At 43.0% G+C, this 7,400-nt stretch overlaps 1 long non-coding RNA gene across 1 annotated transcript; it reads left to right on the top strand.

Moving 5' to 3' along the window:
- Nucleotides 1-5,083: 5,083 nt before the first annotated feature.
- On the top strand, nt 5,084-6,667 carry LOC148148802 (uncharacterized). The gene is made up of 3 exons (XR_015758664.1): nt 5,084-5,334; nt 5,813-6,153; nt 6,352-6,667. It is a non-coding gene; the product is annotated as an uncharacterized LOC148148802 (long non-coding RNA).
- The last annotated feature ends 733 nt before the right edge of the window (nt 6,668-7,400 follow it).

Genomic DNA, 7,400 nt, shown 5'->3' with positions numbered 1-7,400 from the left:
GTACAAGTATGCTGTCCTCCAGCTCCAGTCCTCTGGCACAATGCCTACTGCTAGAGAAAATTGGAAAGAGTTATTATTTAACTTATTTTTGTGTGCGTCAGCTTTATGTTAAGCCAATAAGCTTTTGGATTAGCTTTTCTGAAATATGCCATTTTCTTTTGAGAGCATAATTGCATTGTGTTCTTCTGCAAATTGTAACATGTCTGAAAAAATTACAAGTAAAGAGAAATGTACAGCACAGATTGTGATTGCAATGATACAAGTTAATACGGGATTTGAACCCATGCTGTTGGCATCACTTTGCATTGTAAACCAGCAATTCAGCCATCCTAGCTAAGCTTCTATCTTCTCAACCTCATCATCTGAGGTATGGTGACACTTTTTTTAATTAACCAATTTTTCAAAATAACCTGTTCAGAGATGTTACTACACAACTGGGTGAGCCTTGAACCTAGGCCTCCTTTTTCAGGAGTAGGGTCATTACCACTGCACCAAGACGGCTCCTTAGGTTAAACCACCAGCAGACGTCCCTTTCTAATGAGAGAGCAAAATTAAGGCCCTCTGGTACTATGGCAGCTTTACCTTTATAAGTTAGTGTACACAGAAGGTTGGCATTACTTTGGCTGTTCTATTTTTTATCAGTCATGTAGACGAATCAGATGAAAAAACTAATTGCCAATGTGGATCTCAGTTGATAGAAACCTTGAATTAGTCAGGGCTCAGGAGAAGCAAAACATCTCCATTTCCTCCTCTTGATTGCTAACTAATCAATCCTGCTGAAGAGTTCATGTGTGATCTAACAGAACTGTTTTATCTCGAGCTGTCCAAGTGAATGGCTTGTTAAAACTGTGTGCTTCCTTGCTTAAGCACCTCAGACATTACCATCCAGAGTGGTTTCATGCTGAGTTCCTGGATGCCATCTAAAGCAGGTGACATTCTTCTTTAGGTAACGATGATATGATTGCGCATTGACTCAACTTTAACTCAAACAATCTGAGGAAGCGGTTGAAGATTCTCCTCCAGGCTGTAAATATTTTGTAACTTCAAGAAGTTGAACAGACCAAAACAGGAAAATGTTCCTACTTCCCTCGCTGGGGCCAGGAGGAGCATCATGTTCTGAAGGAAAGTCCGAACAGATATGAAATGTTAACTATTTTCTCTCCACGGATGCTACCAATCCCTCCAGCATTCTGTTTTTATGTCTGATGTCCAGCATTCTGTGTTTTGATTTTATTTATGTGCATTTCCAGTGCTACCAAAAACATCTTAAATCTCCACTGCCCTGGATTCTCCCCCTTCCCCTCTTTTCTTCCAATGGAATTTCAAGACTAAGGGGCACACCATGTGAGACTGATTAGCAAGGTTAGATCTCACGGAATAAAGGGAGAACTGGCCATTTGGAGACAGAACTGGCTGAAAGATAGAAGACAGAGGGTGGTGGTGGAGGGTTGTTTTTCAGACTGGAGGCCTGTGACCAGTGGAGTGCCACAAGGATCGGTGCTGGGTCCTCTACTTTTTGTCATTTACATAAGTGATTTGGATGCTGGCATAAGAGGTACAGTTAGTAAGTTTGCAAATGCCACCAAAATTGGAGGTATACTGGACAGCAAAGAAGGTTACCTCAGAGTACAACAGGATCTGGACGAGATGGGCCAATGGGCAGAGAAGTGGCAGATTGAGTTTAATTCAGATAAATGCGAGGAGCTGCATTTTGGGAAAGCAAATCTTAGCAGGACTTATACACTTAATGGTAAGGTCCTAGGGAGTGTTGCTGAACAAAGAGACCTTGGAGTGCAGATTCATAGCTCCTTGAAAGTGGAGTCGCAGGTAGATAGGATAGTGAAGAAGGCGTTTGATATGCTTTCTTTTAGTGGTCAGAGTATTGAGTACAGGAATTGAAATGTCATGTGTGGCTGTACAGGACATTCGTTAGGCCACTGTTGGAACATTGTGTGCAATTCTGGTCTCCTTCTATCAGAAAGATGTTGTGAAACTTGAAAGGGTTCAGAAAAGATTTACAAGGATGTTGCCAGGGTTGGAGGATTTGAGCTAATAGGGAGAGGCTGAACAGGCTGGGGCTGTTTTCCCTGGAGTGTCGGAGGCTGAGGGGTGACCTTATAATTTTGTAAACCTCTATAAATAGACCAAGTCTTTTCCCCGGAGTCGGGGAGTCCAGAACTAGAGGGCATAGGTTTAGGGTGAGGGGAAAGATATAAAAGAGACCTAAGGGGCAACTTTTTCACGCAGAGGGTGGTACGTGTATGGAATGAGCTGCCAGAGGAAGTGGTGGAGGCTGGTACAATTGCAACATTTTAAAAGGCATCTGGATGGGTATATGAATAGGAAGGGTTTGGAGGGATATGAGCCGGGTGCTGGCAGGTGGGACTAGGTTGGGTTGTGATATCTGGTCGGCGTGGACGGGTTGGACCGAAGGTCTGTTTCCATGCTGTACATCTCTGACTCTATTTTATTGTCACGTATACTCTCGTACAGGAGTTCAGTAAAAAATGGTATAATGCTGCCACACGTGGTGCCATCTTAGATACCAAGGTACTTAAGTATATAACAACCTAGGTACAAAGTAGTTAGAGAATGCAAGTTAAAAAGTTAAGCATCATTTTTCTACTATTCTATGAAGTAAAGAAATAGGTAATGCAGTTTACAATAACATATTTTGTAGTTTAAACTAGGAAAGTCAAGGAATAAGTTAAAAGTTGAACTGTCTTTGATGAGCCCACCACTTATCTCACTCTGCTGTCTGTTCTTGTTGTCGCCACCACAGATACGGTTGGTGCTGCTGAAGCTGCCGGCTCCCCTGGTGACCTAGGAACTTGCCTAGGTAGGGTCGACTCACGCTCAGCTGAAACACCCCCAAGAGTTGTGGGGAAACCAGGCTGAGATCTGCCACAAGCCTCTGAGAGACCAGGCAGAGACCTGTGACCTCCGACGAACCACCGAGAGACCAGGCCAAAACTTGCCAAGAAACCAAAGGGGGAAAAGAACAAAAACAAAGAGAAGGATCAGAAGGAGCGGGGGAGCTCCATTTGGAGAGTCCTCCTCTGCTGCCATCTTGACCAGTGAGAGGAGAGAAATTTAAAAAGAGACATGAGGGACAAATCTTTTTACACCGAGGGTGGTTCGCGTGTGGAATGATCTTTCTGAGAAAATGGTCAATGTGGGCCAAATTACAACATTTAAAAGAGACTTGGATAAGTACATGAATGGAAAAGGCTTGGAGGGATATGGGCCAGGAGCAGACAGGTGGGGAAAGTTTAGTTTGGGATTATGTTCAGCATGGACTTGTTGGACCAAAGGTCCCATTTCCATGCTGTATGACTCTGAGATCCTCCCAGAACTCAGCATAAATTAATGGGACCTGAGCAACAGGTGAGTTTCCAATTTACCCTCCTTCCCCTCCAACTAACATTAGCCCAGAGTTCAAATTGAGGGCTTGCAAGCGAATACCAGGTTTAAATTGTTCCTGACTAAATATGATTACTATCAAACAACATGGCAACACTTATTGTTGAACTTGCAAATAAAATACAATCACTTAGATGAGGTGATTGTGGGATGCAGGTGGCTGTATAACTGCATGAGTCAGCACTTTTAAAAGTTCAGAAAAACAAATACTGTGCTGTATGCTCCCACGAGAGAGTTACAAACTTCTATACTTGGTTGAAGTCTAAAAGCTGCTGAAAATGTTGGACCCTGCACTTTTGCCAAATTATCAGTTGATTAGTCATGCTCAGGATATTGACTTCACAGGCTATGCATTGATTAATTCTAATTAAGCAATCCATAATAGCCACCACATTGCAACTTGAGATAAGCTATACTGGACCTGTGCAATTTGTGTTTACAGTCACTGAAGACTGGGCCCACTAATTGACAGGTTGTGTTCTGGTTGCTTGATCACTCCCTCCTTTTAAGTATTTTGCTTCCTAACAAAAAGAAGCAGAATTCCTGACTTATCACTACAAGCTCTTTGCATTGCTAAAACTGGAATAATCCATTCTTTTGTGTTCTGTTTCACAGAAACTCTCAACTCACATTCACTTTTCCCTAGTCTGCTTGTGAGGCTGGATTTAAAATTCCGTGAAGGCTGAGATTTTCCAGTTTGAAGTTGAAATATGGCATTGAGTTCTTTGGATGGTATCATATCGATCATGGGGACAGTTATTTCACATGGTGTATGTCTCCACTCATTATTTGTGCACATTGTTTGAATTTCTTGGGGAATCATGTGATGAGTAAGCTGGATGTTCTCACTACTGGTGAGACCTTCTGGGCTGAAAATTTTGACACCATATTTAAAGACAGCCAGACACCACTTCCAATGCAATGGTTTCCTCTGTACAGTCTCTGTACCCTGTCTTTAATAAAGTGCCCTTTTAGAAACTCCGTGTACTATGTACATACAATAGTGCGACTTTTCCCACTGTACCCAGACCCACATACCAACCTGATCTCCATCTCCTCCCCACCCCACCCAGAACCTGACCACCTCACCCCCTCAGGACCAAACAACCCAACCCTTTCTGCCAGATTCCACCATCCTGGTCCATGTCTGACAGCCACCAGCCCCGGATCATCGCCAGATTCATTATTTCACATTCATGCTGACCTACTCTAAACATTCCATCACTTATCTGGATCACTTGGCAGTTGTGCCCTTGGCATTTTACCTACCTGACATGCTGCCTACCTGGTCTTTACCCACCTAGCACCTAGCACCCAACTTCACACTTGCTTTGAGTGATTACCCTTTGACAGCAGCTGTGATGATGGGTCTTTACATAATCAGGTAACTGAGTGCTGAGAGTGAGACAGGCGGCTGGTTTCCCTGCTGCTTGACTGTTCCACAATGTCAGAGTCCTGTCAGAATGGAAGCACAACTTCAAATTTTTGAAGCCCTGAACAGCATCTGCCAGAAATGTGAACCTCTTTGCTTTTGTAAAAGAAGGACCAGGGAGGCACTCTGCATGAGACAGCCACTGCTGGATAAATCCATCCCAGTGTGTTTTACTGTTCTAACTAAACTAACCCACAGAGTTAAGCAATCCTTCATGAATGATCGAATGATAATCATTATCATTAGTATGATAGTGGCTGCTCTGAGAATTCCAGTGAGGCCTCCTTACAAGTCCAAGCCCCTCAAATAATTGATGCCAATGGTCAGGGTCTCTCTCTTCCCGGCTAACTGCTCCAGGAGGCCACTCTGACAGATGTGTCTGGCTTGGGCGGAGATAAGGATCAGTGCCTGAACTGAGGTCCCACATCAAAAGCGTGGAAAATAACATGGAGAAATGTCAATCATCTACATCTGCAAGGGTGAGTGACACCATCTCACGCTCTCGCTCTCTTGCGCTCTTGCTTTCTCTCTCTCTCGCTCGCTCTCTTGCACTCTCACTCTCTCTCTCCCCCCTCCCCTTCTTTCTCTCTCTTCCACTCACCGAGTCTGAATGTCTCACCACCTCAAATAGTTATGCACAATTGTTGGCTGCTCCTTGCACCCATTCCTACCGTGCACAGTCCTTTTCTTTGCTTCATTGCAGAAAACATTTGTTCCAGTTACTGGGGGCTGGGGATCAAGATCCTCTTCCACTTAGAGGAAGAAGCCATTGAGTTGATTTGGAAAGATTGGGACAGTTCCTGTGGGGACAAGGGGACATCACTGGACCAGCAGTCCAATATTGCGCTTTGCTCTTCTCTGTGCTCAAAGGGATATTGTTCTGTATAAAATGTTCTGCTTTCTATAAAATGTTCTGCATTTATCATCTATATGGTATTATTTGTTTATCTTCTGCAGGCATTGGCATCTCCCAGGAGATCATGGAGGAGGCCATAGTATGAACCCCTCTCTGTCAGCATTACCTTTGAAGAGGGAAACTGTGAACCCTTGGAGGATGCATGAGCCTGGCACGTTTGCTCTCTTTTCCAGCCTTGAGACTGTCTCTTCAATTATACTCTTTGCTCGGGTAGACCAGGAGCACGACCTGGTGAGCAATTCACTGATATGTGTCCAAGAGGGAGAAGCCCCAAGGATTGTTAGAGACATGGTACCTGTTCAGCCCCATGCAGAAGCTGTGCCTCAGAAATTTGGGAATGGGTATTCCCAGCCCCTAAACAGCATGTGCAACAATGACTCAGGTGGGGAAATACGGCAAGATTAGAAAAATGAGATTCTTGATACAGAGATTAAAAAGTCTAATATTGCAAACAAGTTTTAAACAGTGAGATGAGAATCTCGCTCGTGAGCAGCGAAAGGCCCATTTGCATGCAATAACATGTCACCAGTACCTAATCGTGCACAATTGATATGCAGTTTTCTATGCTCTCTCACCCCAGATAGAAATTAGATGGTGGAAAATTCTCCGGCTGGGTACCTGGCAGCTTTAGCTTGCTGCTTGCTCCTCCAGGCCTCCATCTTGGACTGCAGTTTGTAACATCACAGGTTTGTGCAACAATTCCTTTCACAATACTTCATGTTGAAACCCTCCTTTTTCCACTTGAGCAGAAAATCAAAAATATGGAAAATAAAAGGATATAGTCTTTTCATCTCTTAAGGGTGCAAGCATGTAAATGCTATTTCTGAACAAATGTTTCATCACAAGATATATGACTTGCAAATGACAAACACATTACTTATATCTGTTCATCCTTCCTCCCCCAACAACTTTATATTATCTTTCAGGATTTCTTAATCCTTTACCATCATTTTACTCTCAATCACATTATTGTTTCCAGAAATGTGAACAATCTTTACATTAAATGGTTGAAAAAACACACTCCATTTAAGTAGTCTTACATTTCAAGTTTTAATGTTTTTAGTTAATGCTAATGGTTATGGTCACGATGTATTAATGTTACAGTGTCAGACATAGTCTACAATGTTTTGAAAAGTCAATGATAATTCCGAGGTATGTTGTACTGTGGTAATGTATTTCCTATGAGACTGATGTAATTTCTTAGAAAAGTGTTACACTGGCTTCTCTATTCATGACTTATTATTTTGTAACAAGATTACACCAACCCCCATGTCATTATCATCAATCATCTGAAGCATTTTGAAAGGACTGTCAATTTAAAAAAAAATTTAAAGTTGCTCTCTTGCTGCAGCAGCTTGGCTACGTATATGGCAGGTTCTGGAAAGTTATTGGGGCCCACAACCTTTGCAGTAGCATTTGATTGCAGCTATTTCTTAATAACGTGGAGTGAGTTCAATTGGCTGAAGGTGCACAACTGTGATCTGTTCAGATTAGATTCCCTATAGTGGCCCAACAAATCTTCACCGACCCTCTGAAGAGTAACCCACCCAGACCCATTCCGCTATGGGGAGACATGGGGAGAATGTGCGAACTCCAAATCGACAGTCACCCAAGGTGGGAATCGAACCT

The sequence above is a fragment of the Chiloscyllium plagiosum genome, unplaced genomic scaffold (genome assembly GCF_037043375.1).
Source record: "Chiloscyllium plagiosum isolate Xiang-an unplaced genomic scaffold, Cpla_swu_hap1 HiC_scaffold_11, whole genome shotgun sequence".
In the NCBI taxonomy this organism is placed as follows: domain Eukaryota; kingdom Metazoa; phylum Chordata; class Chondrichthyes; order Orectolobiformes; family Hemiscylliidae; genus Chiloscyllium; species Chiloscyllium plagiosum.
This window is presented reverse-complemented; position numbering and strand designations above follow the sequence as displayed.